The sequence below is a fragment of the Scyliorhinus torazame genome, chromosome 7 (genome assembly GCF_047496885.1).
Source record: "Scyliorhinus torazame isolate Kashiwa2021f chromosome 7, sScyTor2.1, whole genome shotgun sequence".
Taxonomy (NCBI): Eukaryota; Metazoa; Chordata; class Chondrichthyes; order Carcharhiniformes; family Scyliorhinidae; genus Scyliorhinus; species Scyliorhinus torazame.
Window position 1 is genome coordinate 138,636,472 of NC_092713.1, and position 20,383 is coordinate 138,656,854.

Consider the following 20,383-nt stretch of genomic DNA (forward strand, 5'->3'; position numbering starts at 1 on the left):
ATATATTGTTCTGCTAATATTTTAACTCAATTTTCTGCAGGGAGCATTAAAACAGGCTAAAAGGTACCATACTGTGACGTGAGCCTGAACATGTGTTGGAAGGTGTGATGTGAAATCATTTACATGTTTTTATATTAAGTCTGACCACTTAAACCATGATTTCCTTCTAACAATTACATCCTGCTGGTTTGTTGCATCTCTCTAGTCTGCTGTCAGGTCACTTTGGTGTCTTCCCTTTGGTAATACACTCCTTTCTTTACTTCCTCCTGCTGTTGAAAAATGTTAACTGGAATACCGATGGAGACATCAGTTTATATTGAACCTGGGTACCATGCATTGGATACTTCTGTTCATCAGCGTCAGGTAAAGGAAATCTCGAGGAGAGGAATTCCATTCTGTTTTGCAGGCCTAAGGCTGGGTAAATTATCATGATCTGTAGGATGCAATTTTTATTATGTTAAAAGTTTTTAAAGTTTGTTGAAGAAATATTCATGATTCTGATCAGCACTAGCTCTTATTAACTGGTAAAAGATGATCTTTGTTGCCAAGTAATTTTAAAAGTACTGTTGACCGCAGGAATGTTTAAATGACTGTGCTCTGCATTTAGATGAAGTGTGCTATAAATATGTTTCAGGAGTGGCATTTGAGTTTAGAGCAAGTTCGCCAACATGTTTTCACTTGGTGGTGTCATTATCGTCTGAATCATCCTTCCACCACAGGACAGCAGTTCAGAGCAGTATGCAGTGTTTCAATTGTAATATTTGCATGTGTCGTATTGACTGCATTAGAATGCCAATGTCACATGTATTACTGCTAGGAATGTTCCTAAAAGCATTGTAGAGCACTTTTCACAAAAGAATGATATAAATGAGTTTGAAAGTAACATTTAATGTACTGTTGGCTGATATTATTATGTGTATATTTATAAATCTATCTGTGAGTCTGTATGTATGTAGATATATCTGCATATGTGCATGCATGTAAAATATTTTTGTGTATGCGTATGTATGTGAATCTTGACAGAAGTTGAGATAACCATTTCAACAAGAGTAGAGAACACAAGTTATGCGGCTCTTGGCTGGGGTGTGGGAACTTGCAGCTCAGCCCGGTGTTAAACAGGGCACCATAGTTATGCAAAGTTATGTTTAAGCATAAAGATAAAACCTGTCACATGATGCAAATATCGAATTAAAAACCAGGAACAACAGTCCATTAAGACAAGGAATATCGAAGAGGATAAAGTAACATCTTTTATCTATCTGGGTAGTGCCATATGTATTATTGGTAGGATAGGTGAGGATGTAAAGGTCAGAATTGGGAAGGCTAGGACAGCATCCATCACCCTTCCCAACATTCGGAAATCAAGAGACATCACCACGGCTACAAAGCTAAAGATCTTCAATTCCAACGTAAAGTCTGTTCTCATTTATGGCTGTGAAAAATGAAGGACCACCAAAACAACATTGAAAAAAAAAACAACCCTCGATCAACAGATCCCTCAGAAGGATCCTGAGGATACACTGGCCAAATACTGTCAATAATTTTGGGTTTTGGGGAAAGACAAAACAACACCCAAATCAAAAGATGAAAGTGGAATTGGATAGGCCATACTCTGACAAGGCCATGAAACAACATTACATGGAAAAATCTCACATGGAACCTGCAAGGAAGAAAAAGAAAGGCAGGCCAAGAAACACATGGAGGTGAGATACTGAAAAGGGGATGAGAGCCAAGGGCTGTACATGGCAAAAACTGGAAAGATTGGCCCTAAACAGGATTCACAGAATCTTTACAGTGCAGAAGGAAGCCATTCTGCACTCTAACTTCTATGATTCAATGATTCAGCCCATCGAGTCTGCACCGACCCTCTGAAAGAGCACCCTACCTAGGCCCACTCCCTCACCCTATCCCCATAACCCCATCGAACTTGCACATCCCTGGACACTAATGGGCAATTTAGCATGGTCAACCCGCCTAACTTTCACATCTGTAGACTGTGGGAGGAAACCCACGCTAACATCTGCCTCACAGGGTCGCGGATTTGATTCTGGACTTGGCTGACTGTCTGTGCGGAGTTTGCATGCTCTCCTCATGTCTGCGTCGGTTTCCTCTGGCAATTTCCTTCCACAATCCAAATATGTACAGGTTAGGTGGATTGGCCATGCTAAATTGCCCCTTAGTAACCAAAGATGTGCAGGTTAGGTAGGTTATGGGGATGGGGCCAGGGAATGGGCCTCTGTGGAGTGCTCTTTCAGAGGCAGACTCAATGGGCCGAATGGCCTCCTTCTGCACTTTAGGAATTCTATGTTCTAAGGAATTCCATGTTCTAATTGAGGTGCACAAAATTATGAGGGGCTGGATAGGGTAGAAGGAAAGACGCATTTCTCCTAGCTGAGGGGTCAATTACATGGAGAATAGAATTAAAGTGACTGATAGAAGGATTAGAGGGGATATGAGGAAAGGTTTTTTCACCCAGAGGGTGCTGGGCTACTGGAATTCACTGCCTAAGTTGGTAGTTGAGGTTCAAATGTTCAACTCACTTATAAGATACCTTGATCTGCATCTGAAGTGCTATAGCCCAAAAGACTACAGATGGATTATTTTTCTCTATTTTTGGATGGTGCAGACATGATTGGCTGACTGGCATCTTTCTGCACCATAGATTTTCTATGGTTCTATAATTCTATAATAGGGGATTGTGCACTTAAGTAAAAAACCCGTGCACTCCAAACAAAACAAAGGGAATTTTGCCTTTGTTTGTACAGGCATGCCCATCAGATCAACCCCCCCCCGCCCCGCGCCACTCTTTGATATGCCCAGGTGGCACTGCAGGCTGATAGGTTAAGTGCCAAAGTGCCAGACTCCATTTGTCCCACGGCAGGGATTAGGCCTGGGGGTGCCCGCCCATATGAGGTGGGTTGTAGGGGTCCCAAGGACCCCCTTATAGTTGAGGCTTTGGGGCATTCAGTAGTCATGCGAACAGGGTCAAGAGATTGGGACGTCATTTAAAAAAGGTATCCCGATCCTTTCCTGCACTGAGGTAATCCGGCGAGTGGAGCTCCACAGTGCAGCAAATAGGACTAAGTGTAAACTCGGCGGAGCGTTCCTGGCCCTGAATTGAAACAAAGTCCAGAAAGGTGTTTCTCGGTGTTCATCATGGGACTCCGTTGCAATTTGGTCAGATCGCGGCCTTCATGTTCCCCATTAATAGCTTGTATATATCCCAAGTGCCCTTTACGCTTTCACATTCCACATATCAATTTGAATATATGCTGTACTTTGGTAAACATATTTAATGTTAAATCTATGTTGCGAACATTCCGAGTTGCCCACTATTTTAATAATAATCTTTATTATTGTCACAAGTAGACTTACATTAATACATAGTAATGAAGTACTATGAGAATCCCCGAGTCGCCATATTCCGGCACCTGTTTGGGTACATTGAGGGAGAATTCAGGTTGTCCAATTCACCTAACAAGCACATCTTTCGAGTCTTGTGGGAGGAAACCGCAGCACCCGAAGGAAACCCACGCAAACACAGGGAGAACATGTAGACTCCACACACACAAACAAGCAGGAATCGAACCTGGGACCCTGGTGCTGTGAAACAACTGTGCAATCTATTGTGCTACTGCCATTTCTATTCTATTCTGTGCAAGCTTGTAGCAATGACTATCAACGCCATGTGAAATGTTTGTACATATTTTCTTTCCCAATACCAAGGATAAAGAAATGATGGAAGCAAATGATGGACACTGAGATTTCCGTACCGCAGAAAAGCATAAAACGTGTAGCAGGGTAATTTAGAAAATAAATTAGAGAAGCGAAGAGAGGACATGAAGAAATATTGGCAAGTAAAATCACAGGCCCTGTATAATTGCAATTGCAAAAACACATCCCTGCTCCTATACTCTAAATCTCTCGCAATGAAGGCCAACATACCATTAGCCTTCTTTACCGCCTGTTGCACCTGCATGCTTACCTTCAACGACTGGTGCACAAGGACACCAAGGCCCACTGCACACTCCCCTCTCCCAATTTACATCCATTCAGGTAGTAATCTGCCTTCCTACTTTTGTGTCCAAAGTGAATAACCTCACACTTATACAATAAATATTTATAGTGAGGAAGGAAGCCATTCAGCCCATCATATCCCTGCTTACCGACAATATTGTGTGCAGTTCTGGTCTCCTTTTCTCAGGAAGGATGTTCTTGCTCTCGAGGGAGTGCAGTGAAGGTTTACCAGACTGATTCCAGGGATGGCGGGACTGTAATATGAGGAGAGATTGATAAGGTTAGGATTGTTTTCGCTGGAGCTCAGAAGAGAGGGGATCTCATAGAAACTTGTAAACTTCTAACAGAACTAGACAGGGTAGATGCAGGGAAGATGTTCCCGATGGTAGGTGTGTCCAGAACCAGGGGTCACCGTCTGAGGATTCAGGGTAAACAATTTTGGACAAAGATGAGGAGACGTTTCTTCACCCAAACTGTGGTGAGCCTGTGGAATTCATTACCACAGGGAGTAGTTGATGCTAAAACATTGAATATATTCAAGAGGTGGCTAGATATAGCACTTGGGGCGAATTAGGCTATTGAGTTGGATGATCAGCCATGATTGCGATAAATGGCGGAGCAGGCCCGAAGGGCCAAAAGGCCTCCTCCTGCTCCTATCTCCTATGTATCTATGTATGTATTTCTCTGTCTACACCCATGAGCAGTGAGGATCTGTGACAGTCCTGTCTGTCTTTATTTATTGTGAAGTTGAAGTTTAAAAGCTTAAGGAAGGGGAAATCATGCCTGACAAATTTATTAGAATTCTTTTAGGTGGTAAGGAGCAGGATAGAGGAAGGGAACCCAGTAGATGTAATATTCTTAGATTTCCAAAAGAAGGATTGATAAGTTACTACGCAAAAGGCTACTTAATAGGATAAGAGTCCATGGTGTTGGGGTAGTACAACATAGAATTTACAGTCCATTCGGCCCATCGAGTCTGCACCAGCTCTTGGAACGAGCACCCTACTTAAGTCCACGCCTCCACCCTATCCCCGTAACCCAGTAACCCCTCCTACCCTTTTTGGACACTTAGGGGAATTTTTCATGGCCAATCCACCTAACCTGCATGTCTTTGGACTGTGGGAGGAAACCAGAGCACCTGGAGGAAACCCACGCACACACGGGGAGGACTTGCAGACTCCGCACAGACAGTGACCCAGCAGGGAATCGAACTTGGGACCCTGGTGCTGTGAAGCCACGGTGCTAGCCACTGTGCTACCATGCTGCCCAATTAGCATTAGTAAATTAGCATGGACAGAGGATTGACCAACTGATAAAAGACAGAGAGTTGGAATAAGAGGGATATTTTCAGGATGACAATCTGTAACCAGTGGAGTGCCACAGGCATCCATGCTGGAACCACAATTATTTACAATATATATTAATGACTTGGACGAGGGAAGTGACTGCACTATTGCCAAGTTTGTGGATGATGCAAAAATAGGTGGGGAAACAAGTGGTGAGGATGTCACAAAGAGCCTACAGAGGGATATACACAGGGGCCAGAATTCTCTGATCATTCACTGGCGGCAGGATTCTCTGCTTCTGCCAGCAGCGTACCCCCACCTGTGGATTTCCCAGCGGTGTGGGTGGTTTCAATGGGAATTCCCATTGACAGCAGCGGGAACAGAGAATCCAGTTGCCAGTGAATGGCTTGCCCCTTCCCGCTGCCGAGAAACACATAGCTGAGAGGCCAAAGAGTCCAGCCCAGGTTAGGTGAGTGGGCAAAAACCTAGCAGATGGAATATAATGCTGGAAAATGTGAAGTTATTCACTTTGGTAGGAAGAATAAAGTTATTAAAGAGCTGAATATTATTTAAATTGAGAGACACTGCAGAAAACTGCAGCACCAAGGGATTTGGAGGTCCCCATGCATAAATCACAAAAAAGCTAGCATGCAAGTCCAGCAGGTAATTGGAAAGGCAAATGGAATGGTGGCCTTTATTTCAAAGGGAATAGAATATAAAAATAGGGAAGCCCTGCTGAAACTATACAACGCACTGGTTAGACAACACTTGGAATACTGTGAACAGTTTTAGTTCCCTTATCTAAAGAAAGATATCCTGGGCATTGGAGACAATCCAGAGAAGGTTCACTAGGTTGATCCCGGGTACGGAGGGACTTTCTTATGAGGAGAGGTTGAGGAGGTTGGGCCTGCACTCATTGGAGTTTAGAAACATGAGAGATGACCTTATTGAGGCATATTGGATCGTTGGGAGCTTGACAGGGTAGATGCTGAAAGGATGTACCCTCTTGTGGGAGAATCTAGGTCCAGAGGGCAGAATCTCAAAATAAGGAGTGGCCCATTTGAAACAGAGATGCGAGAAATTTATTTTCTCAGAGAGTAGTGAATTTCTGCAATTCTTTATCGCTGATTGCTGTAGCAGTTGGGTTGTTAAGTATGTTCAAGGCTGAGATAGACAAGATTTTTATTCAGTAAGGGAATCAAGGGTTATGGGGATTGTCACATCAGCTCAGCCATTATCCCATTGAATGGCGGAGCAGAGTCGATGGCCTGAGTGACCCACTTCTGCTCGCATGTCTTATGGTCTTAAAAGTATATATTTCTTTTGAATTGTCTCGTACCTGGTAACATGGACTGATTCAGGCAGGTTATTCCTCTAAATAGCTGAATGCCAGAGGTGAGCTGAGAGTGACTGCCCTTGACATCAAGGCAGCAATTGACCGAGTACGGCATCAAGGAGCCCTAGCAAAACTGGAATCAATGGGAATCGGGGGGAAACTCTCTGCTGGTTGGAGTCATACCTGGCACAAAGGACAATGGTTATTGTGGTTGGAGGGCAATCATCTCAGCTCCAGGACATCACAGCAGGAGGTCCTAGGGTAGCGTCTTAGGCCCAACCATCTGCATAAGGTCAGAAGTAAGGATGTTCACAGATGACTGCACAATGTTCAGCACCATTTGTGACTCCTCAGATAATGAAGCAGTCTGTCTCCAAATGCAGCAAAACCTGGATAATATCCAGGCTTGGGCTGACAAGAGGCAAGTTACATTCGCGCCACACATGTGCCAGGCAATGACCTTCTCTACAAGAGAGGATCTAAACGTCGTCCCTTGACATTCAATGGCATTACCATTCTTGAATCCCCTACAATCAACATCCTGGGGGTTACCATTGATCAGAAACTGAATTGGACTAGCCATATTAATACTCTGGCTACCAGAGTAGGTCAAAGCCTAGGAATCCTATGGCGAACAACTCACCTCCTGAGCCCCTAAAGCCTGTCCACCATCTACATCCAGGGGTGCAATGGAATACTCTCCACTGGCCTGGATGAGTGAAGATCCAACAACACTCAAAAAACTCGACACCATCCGGCAGGCTGCTTGATTGCTACCCGTTCCATAAACATTCAATCCCTCCTCCTCTGCCGAACAGTGGCAGCCATGTATACCATCTACAAGATGCACTGCAGGAACTCGCCATGGTTCCTGAGGCAGCACCTTCCAAACCCACAACCACTACATCTAGAAAGACAAGAGCAGCAGATACCTGGGAACCTCACCACCTGGAGGTTTCCCTCCAAGTCACTCACCATCGTGACTTAGAAATATATCACCATTCCTTCACTGTTGCTTGGTCAAAATCTTGGAACCCCTCCCCCCCACCCGACAGCACAGTGGAGGTACCTACACCTCAGGGACCGCAGCGGTTGAAAAAGGCAACTCACCATCGATTTCTGAAGGGCAACTAGGAATGGGCAATAAATGCTGGTCTAACCAGCGATGCCACATCCCGTGAGTGAATAAAAAAAAATAACCATGCAAATTCAATTATTTTCAAGGAATAATTCCACTGCAAGATTGGCAGTGAAGTGATTTTTGGATTTGGAAAATGCTAAACAGGGTCTGGCCAGATTCTTAAGAAAAGCAAAATGAGACTGCCTCACAGAGGCATTGTCACACAAGGCATTAGTTGAAGTGTAAATCTAGTTCAGTGCCAAATTTGCAACGTGTTCAGAAATCCTTTGGATCCCATGAACTGTTGCAAACCCACCTGATCTTTATTTAAAGATTTGGAGAGCAGGAATTCTCACTGACTTGTTTTATAAATTCTCAAATGTCTAGCCAATGGAGACTGGTGTACACTTGTGCGTTTCCAGGCAAGCAGAGGACCCTGTCCTGTGCAGGAGAGGAAGCCTGCAGTTGGACTGATGCATATTAACGTCTTGTGTAGGTGCCAACAAACCCCCCAACCATCCTCATCACTGAAGATTTGGAGAACTGTTGAACTTCAGAGGACATGTAAATCCTTCTACCTGAATGGAAACCTTCTCCTGGTGCGTCTGCAGTTGTGCCAATTGTGGCATTTGTAATGATTGTGCAGGGCAATGTGACAATATGAGACTTGCGTGTTCCACAAGTGGCACTGTTGAAGGCCATCTTCTTGTGACTGATCTTCTTGAGCAAAGAGGATGAGAATTTACAATTTTTATTTATTGGCCGGAATTGTCCGACTGTTGCGATTCCCTTTCTCCCCTGGTAGTGCACCCCTGCCCATGTGTTTCCCAGCAGTGTGGGGTGGCTTTAATGGGAAATCCCATTGACAAGCAGCGGGAAGCGAGAATACCGCCAAAAGCGAACGGCATGTCACCAAGAAATAAGCGACTGGGAGACCAGAGAATCCAGCCCATTTTATCATGAACGAACCATATTGGAGCTGACAGAGGAAGCTTGGTCTAACTTAACCGTATCATCTTCCATAGCCCTACTTGTCAAGGCAAATGACTGCACAACAACTTTTGTGATATTCTTTGCTGGAAAGGAGCCTCATTGAGATATGCATCCCAGGACAACTTGGAAGGAGTAGGTTACACCTGGACTGACTCATTGAAATCATTTTTGCTTGCCCTTCATCATTGTGGCTCAGTTAGTAGCACTCTCACCTCTGAGTTACAAGGTTTGGGGCTCAAATCCCACACACAGGTCTTGAGCACAAACCTAAGGCTGACACTTGAATGTGGTACTGAAAGAGTGCTGCACGGCCGGAGTTGCCATTTTTTATTGAGACTTGAACCTGAACCCACATCAACTTGTTTGGGTGGATGTAAAAGATTTTATGACACTATCTTGAAGAACAGTAGGATAATTCTTCCCACTGTCCTGATCAATTTTTCTCCCTCATTCTACATTACCAAAACAGATTATCTGGTTATGATCACATCGCTGTTTGTGGGAGTTTGCTGTGAATAAATTGTCTGTTGTGTTTCTAAAATTATAACAAAGGCTGCTCTTCAAAAGTACTTCAATGGCTGGACAGAACTTTGAAATATCTGGTGCTTGTGAAAACTGTCACATGAATACTGGTCTTTCTTTCTATTTACTATTCTCTTTGCTTAATCAAATGCCTTTAAACATCGCCGGGATGCTGTGCCCGCCTTCGCCCTGGGTGCAAACGACATGGACGTGGACGCAAAATCCCACGAGAACCAAAAAAACGAGGATCTCAGTAGGGGTAATTACTGTTCTCTGGGGAGCTCTATGGTGGGTGGTGGCGTTGCCCATGTGTGTGGTGTGGGGCAGTGCGATCTCAGGAATCCCAACGTTTGCCAGCTTTTTCCAGCCACACTCACCAGCATGGCAGTGTGAGCCATGCCTCCAGACCTTTGTTTTCTTCCAAGTGCGGCATAATATGGTGAGGAAAGTCAGCTATGCAGCCGGTGAGCTGTACACCGCATATCTTGCCTGAGCCAGCATTTAGAAGGAAAAAAAAATTCCGCCCAATGTATTAGTGATTAGGTGTTTGTCACTTTATGGATTTTGGCTTTACGTGCATAGTAATGCAGTAATCCCGCGTTGTGAATAATGGTAATAAAAATTATTCACTAGTTTCATTGTCTTGTCTACAACAGTACATTTTGCCTCTGAAAGCAACATTGCTTTGTTTTGTACATGATACTTTCTTTTGAAACCTTGAAGCAGCACTTCCCAAATTAGTGTAAATATATTTCACATAATCAGTATAGTGCCATACGGCCAATCCACCTAACCTGCACAACGTTGGCCTGTGAGAGGAAACCGGAGCACCTGGTTTCACCAGGAGCACCACGCAGACACGGGGAGAACTTACAAACTCCACACAGACAGTCACCCAAGGCGGGAATTGAACCCGGGTCCCTGGCACTGTGAGGCAGCAGTGCTAACCACTGTGTGACTGTGCCGTTCATCCTGAAATTTGAAGAACTGTTTAAGTTAGTGTATCAAAACAGGAAACCTAAATGGAAGGAACTTCCAATCTTTGTGCATGTTTACACTAGCTCCATCAGTTTCCATCAGCATTTTAAACCTTTTGTGATCTACACTTTGCCCCTACAGGTCTCTGCTGTGCAAGTAGAAATGGGGTTTTGGCAATGGCCCCTCGTCAGGAAAACAAAGATAGTTTTGAAGGATTTATATTTGCATTGGTAAATATTACAAATAAGGTCTAGTTTTAAGTGGGTTTAAACTAGTGTTTTTGTTTAAGGAAGGGTAAACCTATCATTAGATTCCTGCTGGACAAAGCTGTTTGTACATGTGGGGAGTTTTGTTTCAATTGAAACTGTGCTTCTGTTGTGCTTAGAGAGGTTACAACATGAAGATTAAATAAAGGTTGGCAGAAGCATAAGGTTGTTGCTTAGTAACCAATGGCCCTTGTAAGGTAGGAAGACTTTTGAGTTTAGTTTTTAGCTGGATATATTGCAGTTGGGATTAGTTAGTAAGAGAGAAGGCAGCTCTCACGGTGCTGCTAGAAACAGTTGGTTCAGAAGAACGAAGAAAGAACAAGGAACAAAGAAAAGTACAGCACAGGAACAGGCCCTTTGGCCCTCCAAGCCCGTGCCAACCATGCTGCCCGACTAAACTACAATCTTCTACACAAAGACTAGAGAGGGAACATCTCTCTCAACGTTGCTACAATAAAACCATACCATGGAATATTGGTTAAGAGAACAAGTGCAGAGCGCTAAAGTCCAGCTAGTTACAGAAACTAAAGCAATAAAGAGAAATTTTCAAGACACCGAAGGTTAAAGGTACTAGGACAGAGAACTGTTTAGTAAAGACAGACCGACCTGAGAAGTAGGCTGAAATGCCAGAATTATATCTGAAGTGATTTTCAAGTCTGGAAGATTTTACTACAATTTGGAAGAGATTGCCTCTTCGGTGGGCCTGGAGAGAAGGCTGTTGCCTAGGCGGAGGTCGACATCAGGCAACCAAGTGAGACCCCGCTGGTTTCACCACCACCACCACCACCACTCCACACCACCACCACCACCACTCCACACCACCACCACCACCACCACTCCACACCCCCTTACCACCCCCACACCTCCCCTCACCAACCCCACACCACCCTCACGCCACTCCCCCTCCCCCCCCACCAACCCCACCCCACCCCCTCATCACCTCCACACCACCACCAGCCCAACCCATGATCCAATCGTGCACCATGTCTTATGTCTTGCAGGATCATCTGGCGACGAGGTGGGCCCTTCTGATGTCCCCTGTCCCGGACCTTAATCACAAGCGGAGAGCAGCAATGAGGAGGACACGGACACTGAAGAGAGCCCTCAGACATTGGCCCGAGACACCCCGGCCCACCAGTTCGCGGACAATACTGACTACTCCTCAAACCTGCCTTCATCCTCCACCATCCCAGAGACACTCACCTCAGTTCGGCACTTTAGCGAAGAGGCTCCTGGGGCTCTATCTGGTGCACAGCACACTCGTGCTGTGGCACATCAGGTGGAGGCAGGAAGCCCCGAGGGGGCAGATGTCAGAGGGTGGCCCGATCCAAGAGACTAGATGCTGTGGGGACGGGTCATGGACTTCTGGAAAGGGTTGTCCCATCGATAATGGAGATGCAGACACAGAACCAGGGATTATTAGCAACCATCCAGCTCTTGCAGATGCAGTTGGAGGAGTACAATCGTCTGCAGGGGCAGGAAGCTGTGCTGACAATGTGTCACCCAGGCGAACACCACATGGGTGCCGTCTGCAGTGGAGACACTAGGGGTGAAGGTATCAGCCATGGGTCAAGACGTCCAAGGCCTGGGGCACTCTGTGGGTGGCTGAGGCACAGGACAGGGCTGTCCTGTCACAGGCAGCTATGTGCCAAGGCCACCTGGACATTGCAGCGGTGCTCCAGAGCTTGGCCCAGTCACAGCGGGGGGTTATGGCTGAGGGCGTCATCAGCATTGCCCAGGTGCTGGCTGACCTGCATCAGTCCCGGAGGGAGGTGGCACAGTCACTGAGTGATGTGGCACAGACCCAGAGGGAGGTGTCACAGTCCATGTGCTCCATGGCTGTGAGCATGGAGACCTGGTCATGAAGAGAGCAGGCCTCCAGGACTGGCAGTACCAGGTGGTGCGGGAGCTTCTGGGGTTCGCTCCAGTCGCACCCTCTTCCCACAAAGTAGCACGGGGGCCATTGGGAAGTCCCGCAGGGGTGGTGCTGAAGCACTACAGCGCCTCAGACTCCCTCCTCCTTGTCCCTGGCGCATCTGATGAGCAACAGGATGAACAGGGTGGCAGCATGTCACCTAGGACACCTGAGCAACAGCTGGGCCCATTCAGGTCCGGTCGCTCCAGGGGATAGCTGCCAAAGGGACCCAGTTCAAAGGTCGGGAATCGCAGCAAGCCATCTCCACTCCTGATGTACCACCTGGGGATCCACCTAGATGTAGCATTAGGGACCATTAGGTCAGAAAGGTAGACACCGGTTAAAATGGCACGGGTGCACCACTTAGGACAGCATTAGGGGATAAGGCACAATCGTTTATAGTGATGTTCACTTGTACTATGTTAAATAAACACCTTGCAGACATCCGATGATGTAGGTGGAGGTCGCACGTTAGGTGGCTCCTGCTCGAGGCTCTGGTTTTTGAACTGTTATGCCCGCTTTCAGGGGTAGTTTTTGAATAGCTAGTGTGGGAAGGTATGAGGAGGGTGTGAGATGTCGAAGATTCAGAAAACCCAGAAGAAGAGCACTGGAAAGAAGGAGGCGAACAAAAGACCTCCGTTGACTGAGTTGGTGAATCCGGCATGAATAAAGATGGCGGAGGTCGAGTCGCTGGGTGGGGTCGGTCCCCTCAGAGTGGAATCTCTGACCGAGGTGATGTCCGGGGCGTTTGAGAAGCTGTTCGCCAAGCACCTGGAGGTGCTGTAGAGGGAAATGAAGAATGTGATGAAAGAATGGGTGGAGGAGGTGATTGCTCCAGTAAAGGTGGCAGTGTTGAAGATGTCCGTCGAGATGCGGGAGCAAGGAGAGAAGCTGAAGGGGGTGGAGGAGGCTCTGTCGCAGCACAGTGACCAGTTCATCTCGTTGGGTAAGGAGCTGCGGAGGGTGGCGGAGGCCAACAAAGGACTCAGAGTTAAGGTGGAGGACCTGGAGAACTTCGGCCAGCCTACAGAACGTAACATGGTACTAGAAGTGATGATTTACTGAGAATTCGAAGATTCTGCACGAAAAAAATCCAAACCACTAAAGATAACTGTGAAGGAAAAGAGAAAAAAACATTTTTTTTGCTACTAACCTTGCAAGCCACTGGCATCCGGTACTTAACGCGCGGTAAAACTTTGATGCCTGGAATGGAAGGCATCAAGGCACCTCAACATCTTCGGATTACCAGTAACAAGAATTGGAGGGTGTTTAAGCAACAGTTTATACTCTATGTTGCAGTCCTTGGTCTGCAGGCACAGCCCGTTGAGAGGCGTATTGCGTTGCTGCCCACTCACTGTACCAGGTCTCCAAGCAATTGAAATTTTCAACACATTTGTTTTTGAAAACGAGGCTGACGGCAAAAGCTTCGACGAAGTGCTTAGATAATTCGATCGGCATTGCTGCCCTAAAAAAATGAAACCTTCGAGCGTTGTACATTCCGTATGCGCACCCAGAACGCAGGAGAGGCATTCAATAGCTTCCTTACTGACTTGCGATTGAAGGCGCAGTCGTGCAACTTCAGCACACTCCAGTCGTCAATGATACGCGATCAGATCGTTTTTAGGATTTCGAATGATAAAGTGCGCGAACGGCTTCTGCGGGAAACAGACCTGCAGCTCGAACGTGCGATTCAAATATGTCACGCGAGTGAGCTGGCTGCGAAACAGATCAGCATATTAAATTGTCGGCATTTTGGTGCGAAGGCAGAAGAGACGGCAGACACCATTAACGTGGTGACGCGGTCGAATAAGAAACGTGCACCCAGTGCGGGCGGCGATTTTGAGCGGCCGACCTGTTTTTCCATTTTATGTTCGCGATGTGGCAAACTGCATTTTGCATGCAATGCCTTGCTTATGTGTCAGCTGTAATGGAAGAAATAATTTTGCAGCCCAATGTTATTCCAGGAGAAGGCCTGAACAAACAAAGAGTATCAGTGCCATTGATGAGATGTGCCTAAAGGACACATTCTTTGTAGACATGATCTCCAGCGAGGACAAGGAGGTCCAAGTCATACCAAATAACAATGTTTTTATACCAATCTGCAGCAATAGTGAGTTCTGGCAGAAAATTGTAAGGATAAATGGACCATGCCGTTAAAGATAAATGGCATGTTGATAACAGTCAAGCTCAACACTGGTGCGAGGGCCAATCAAATCAACCTGTCCGATGTAAAAAAGCTGCGAATTGAACCAAAAATAGTCAACAGAACGGTAATGTTAAGACACTACAATGGTAACAAAATCTCGTCATTAGCAGCATGTGAGCTTAATGTCGATGTAAGAAATAAAATTCACAAGTTGAAATTATTTGTGGTGGCAGGGGACCACGAATCATTAATTGGAGTTGAGGCGTGTGAGGAACTACAGCTAGTCCAACATGTTTACAGTGCAGACAATGCTGCAACAGGCTCTCATCCCTGGAGACTCCATACTGAATGATTTCGCTGAACTTTTCCAAGGTTTTGGCACGTCACCATACACGTACAAAGTTCAGCTAAAAGAAGATGCAAAACCTGTGATTCATGCGGCGAGACAGTAGCCAGCACCATTATGGGATTAAAAAAAGGCAGAGCCAGAGAGAATAACTGCCTTGGGTGTTATTAAGCGTATTAAAGTCCCTACCGACTGGGTTAATTCCATAGTCTGTGTTAAGAAGTGCAATGGAGACGTTAGAATATGCATAGCTCCGAAGGACTTGAATCTCAACATTAAAAGCGAACACAACCCAATACCAAAGAGGGAGGCGATGACATGTGAAATGACAGGAGCAACCCGTTTCCAAAATTGGACATGTCACAAGGCTTCTGGCAACTTAAACTAGATAAGCACTAAATTGTGCACGTTCAACACACTCTTTGGGAGAAATTGTTTTTAAGAATGCCATTTGGCATCATCTCAGCTTCAGAGATCTTTCATTTACTTTAGCCAGTCTACAGTACATGACAGGTAACCTTAGGAGGACAAAGTTTTTTTTACAATTGCTAATTGGGCTGCTTCAATGGGTGAGGGTGCAAACTCAATTCATTGGAGCTTGATGTTTTGTGACGTAGTTTACACATGGTTTTCCTGTAAAAAGGAATGTGGTATGTGGGAGTTTGTGGATAACAAAGCATTCCTCTATTCCCACATTGCCATTTCCATTCGCTTGACTCAGTCACTCAATTTGAGTGGGAGTTGGAGACTTCACAATGTAAAGGCAGCGGTAGGAATTTCAACTTTTATCACGAACATGGGCAAAATTTTCCATTGTATTTTTCTAAGCGTGGACCAGGTGGGAAAACCAGTGTGCAGTGCACTGCCATACTGGTGGGGTGGAGTCTGATCGAGCCGGCAATATTGGTTCTCCAGAGACTGGGCTGCCCTTGATCTTAATAAAATATAAACAGATCCTCCCATGGAGATGGAGAGTGTGTCCCCGCACCCAAAAACCACACCCCTCCGGCCACTGACACAGGGGAAACTTCCCAGGACATGGGGAGGGCCCCCCCCCCCACCCCCCCATGTGGACCTCTACATCTCAAGGCCCCCTCTCTGGCACTGCCACCTGACATTACCCTGATACTGCCCATAGCACCCTGGCACCTTAGCACTGTCCCCAGCACCCTGACACTGCACCCTGACACTGCTCTTGGCAGTATCAAGGTGCAAGGCTGCAGTGCACTGCCTGGGCATGTCCTTCTCCCCCTAGGGGCTATCCTTATCTGTGTACCCCTGGCAGGTTCCCTTCGTCTGATTCCTGTGTTTCAAAACATGTTGCTAAGTCGCAAGAGGGCTTCCACAAGACGTGGAGGCCATTCACCAACTTGCTCCATGCCAGGGCCGGGAAGGAGGGTGGGTGGCGGGGGAATGGGCCATGTGGCTGGGGTGACTCTCCACGGGACTGGGGTGGTGTCCAGGCACGGACCGCCATTGCTGCGGCCTGCAAGGCAGCCATCTTGCTGCCCACCCCACTGACCACCCACCTTGGCCCCTGGTTCTGCAGAGTGACACCTGCCACATGAGTGCCCCCATCGCCGCACCCCACCATCCGCCCCCCACCCGGCTGCCACCCGCCAGCGGGGCATCAGGCAGCCCACCCAAGGGCAACGTCCACTGAAGCCCCTACGGCAGCACCGGGCAGGGGCCATGGAGCATATCGCTGGCAAGGGCAGCGGCAGCCGATGGTACCCCTGGTATCAGGGATGGGAACCAGGGCCAGAGGCCTCCACGATGCCGGGTACCAACGGGGCCAGGGGTACGGAAATGGGGGGGGGGGACATGTGTGGTGTTGCTCTTTTTAGCCTTAGCTTACTTTATTCTAATTCTGTCACCTTTGCTCATGAGTCGCCAGGTATCTTTCTGATACCGCCAAGTGGTTCAAGTCCAAGTAATGATTAATAATGCAACACACTGCTTAGTAAGAATTAAATCAACGCTCATTTATTATATACAGCAATAAATACTTATACAATAATCCTACTTCTAAACTACTACCTACCATTAAAGGCCAATACTTAACTTTGGAAATGGCCCACCAGGTCAGGGAAACGAATGGTCTCTCGAATTGGTTCTGGCCTGCGGGATTCAAAGCTGGTAAAAGTCGATAGTCAGGAGCGCCTATCTGGTAGCGATCGCTGGAGTAAAACTTACGGTTTTCTTTGTCGAAGGGTCTCAAAGGTTACGAGCAGGAAGAGAAGGGTCAAGTTGAACTTGGCCCCTATTCTTATAGTCCCCAGGGGCTTCCCGCCTCTCGGGGCGGACCTCGTACCTGGTTCCAAGTGATTGGACTTGGTCCCAATCACTTGGTTCGATATGCTCCAATAATGGGGCGATTCCTTGATCGGGGGGTGGTCGTTTACCTTTCTTTGTGTCAGCCCCTGCTGGTGCCGACAGGTCTGGGTCGGCTTTCAATTGCTAATTTGTAGCAATTGTTCCCGGGGATGGCTGCTTAATATGCAGATGGCTGGGTTGTCGTGATGTTGATGGCTGCAGGTATCGGTCTGGGCTGACTTCCCCAGAGCCGAATACACTGTTTTACCTGCAGCTCTCCGTTTGAGTCCTGTTGGCTGATTTTCCCATCAGCCTCTTTCGTTCGCCATTTTAGATCGGGGTTTAACCATTCTAATCGGGAATCAGCCATTTTAGGTGGCTACAGTGGGCAGAGCCCACGGTGTCAACCGGGGCGTGGACCTGTTTGGGCACGGGAGTACGCACTATGCTAACATGTTGACTTTTCACCCCCTGAAAACAATAATATTGGAATTCAACCAGCAATGGTGGCCTTCCAGCTAGTCGCCGCAGCCCTGGGGGATGCCCTGTGGCTGAACTAGCTGGCGCTGCTCGAGGAGAAGGAAGCTGCAGCAGCAGAGCTTGCACCAAAGGAACAAGAGGCAGCCACCTAGGATGGAGGAACGGCCACCCAGCAGGTCGAGAAGGAGGAGGTGCAAAGGAGGGGCCACATGAGCCCTCGTGTGTACTGGCAGCACCTGTCATTCAAGGACCTGCTGGACCGGGCATACCGTCAAAGACTCCGGATGAGCAGGGAATCAGTGCAACATATCTTCCAGATCATGGCACACCTGGCACCGGGGGGACATGGAGGAGGGCACCCGCTCCCTGTGGCCGTCAAGGTGACGGTTGCCCTGAACTTTACGTGACAGGGTCCTTCCAGATGTCGAGTGGGGACATGTCTGCGATCTCACAGACCTCGGTGCACAGGTGCATCCATGCCGTCACGGAGGCCCGATATGCCCAGGAGGCTCAATACATTCAATTCGATGTGGACTGATCTCGCCAGGATGCCAGGGCAGTGGGGTTTGCCATTTCGCCGACATGCCCTGGGTTCAGGGGGTGATCGACACGGATACATGTCACCCTTCAATCTCTTGCAGATGACAGGCTGCTCTACACAAACAAAAAGGGGTTCAACTCGATGAACGTGCAGCTGATATGTGACCATCAGCTGCGCATCATGCACGTCTATGCCTGATACCGGGGCAGTGTGCACGATCCCTTCATCCTGGTACACTCGACAATTCTTGACATATTCGAGATGACTCCCTGGCTGGCGGGTTGGCTTTTGGTTACAGCGGTTATCCACTGTGGTTGTGGCAGTTGACGCCTATCCGGAGGCCACAGACCATCGTGGAGACCAGCTACAATGATGCCCATGCCATGACCAGGGGCATGATCATGCGGTGCCTCGGCCTCCTGAAGCTGCGGTTCAGGTGCCTGGACTGCTCTGGAGAGGCCCACCAGTATGACACTGAGGGTCATCCGCATCGTGGCGGCCTGCTTGTCCTCCATAACATCGTGCAGCAGAGGGGCAACATGCTGGAGGAGGAGGAGAAACACCAATCCTCGTCCGACGAGGAGGATACAGGAGAGGGTGAGGATGGGCAGGACATGGGGCCTAGGCAGAGGCATGGTAGGCCACACGACATGTGCGCCAGGGCCAACGCGCACCGAACCTCTAATCGCCTCCAGTTTCACCAACTGGGGGAGGGGAACTGGCCAGGGGCACAGATGCCGCATCCCACCACCACCTACCCCGACCCTCTCCATCCCCGGACACCCTCTCGCCTGAAACTCCCTCTGTGATACATACCTGCTGCACTACAGGGTACGGGCCCTGGGCCGGAAGTGTCACTGGGTCTGGTCCATGGGGTGGAGGATGATGACAACCCACTCTACGATGAACTCTAGTGCTCCAGATTGTATGACAACGTCTGTCTCCTACCTACGGTATCACTTTCCACCTGTGTGATCCCTACATGCGAGCTGGCCATTCCATCTCACCGTGCCATCGGATCCCGAGGGTGACGGTGGTGGGGTTGCTAGGGGGGCGGGGGGGAGGGTGGAGGAGCCCAGGCTACCCACAAAGTCCCACCATTCCCCCCCCCCCCTCCGCATCCCCTCTCTAGCCAGCCGAGACCAGCCCACCCTTCACACCCATCTGACAGAGCACCAAGACAGGTTGTAACATTGTAAACAAGTGTTTAATATGACAACATATATTCAGAGTCCCTTTCACTAAACTGTGCCCTGCACCCATGCCAACTTAACTGGTGTTTAACTTTTTGGCCTTATGGACCCTATGCTATGTCTATGTGGATCCCCAGATGGTACAGCGGGAGTGGAGGTGGCCCGTTGTGATTCCAGCCCTGCAAGCTGGGTCCCCGTTTGCGGCCTTCTTCTGGGGCGACCAGGCCTGGATGGGCCCGGTTGTTGCTTGGGTGTCACAGCTGGTGTGGTGCCACCGTGTTCTGCCCGCTGCCCACCAGATGCGCCAGGGACAGGAGAGGGGGAGCTCCGAGATGCTGTGGCGTTCCAGCACTTCCCCTGTGGGAGCCACCGGCATGGGTCCCATCTCCTCCTCCCTTGTGTTGCCCGATAGCTCCTGAGCTACTACATAGGACAGGGGTGCGAGCGGGGCTATCCTTGAGGCTCGCTGCCATCTGCCGCTGCCTGTCCTGGAGGCCCACTCTGGTCTTGGCCAGGATCGAGCACAGGGAGTCGCCCATAGCCGTCTGGGACTGCACCACATCAGCGATTGACTCTGCCATCACCTTCTGGCTCTGTGTCACATCAGCCAGCTACGACGCCATCTCTCTCTGGGACTGGGCCACTTCCCTCTGTGTCTGCACCACATCAGGGCAATTCCGCCAACGTTCCCAGCCATGGCCCGCTGTGATTGGGCTACGCTCAGGATCGGCGCTGCAATTCCCAAGTCGCTCTGGCATATTGTTGCCTGTGAGGCGGCAACCTGTCCTGGGCCTCGGCCAGCGCCTACACAGAATGCCCCATGCCTTGGACATGCTGATCCATAGCCGCAACCCTCGCCCCCCCAATGCCTCCACCGTGGACGCCACCCGTGCGGTGTTGGCCTGGGTGGCACGCATGGTCGGCACCA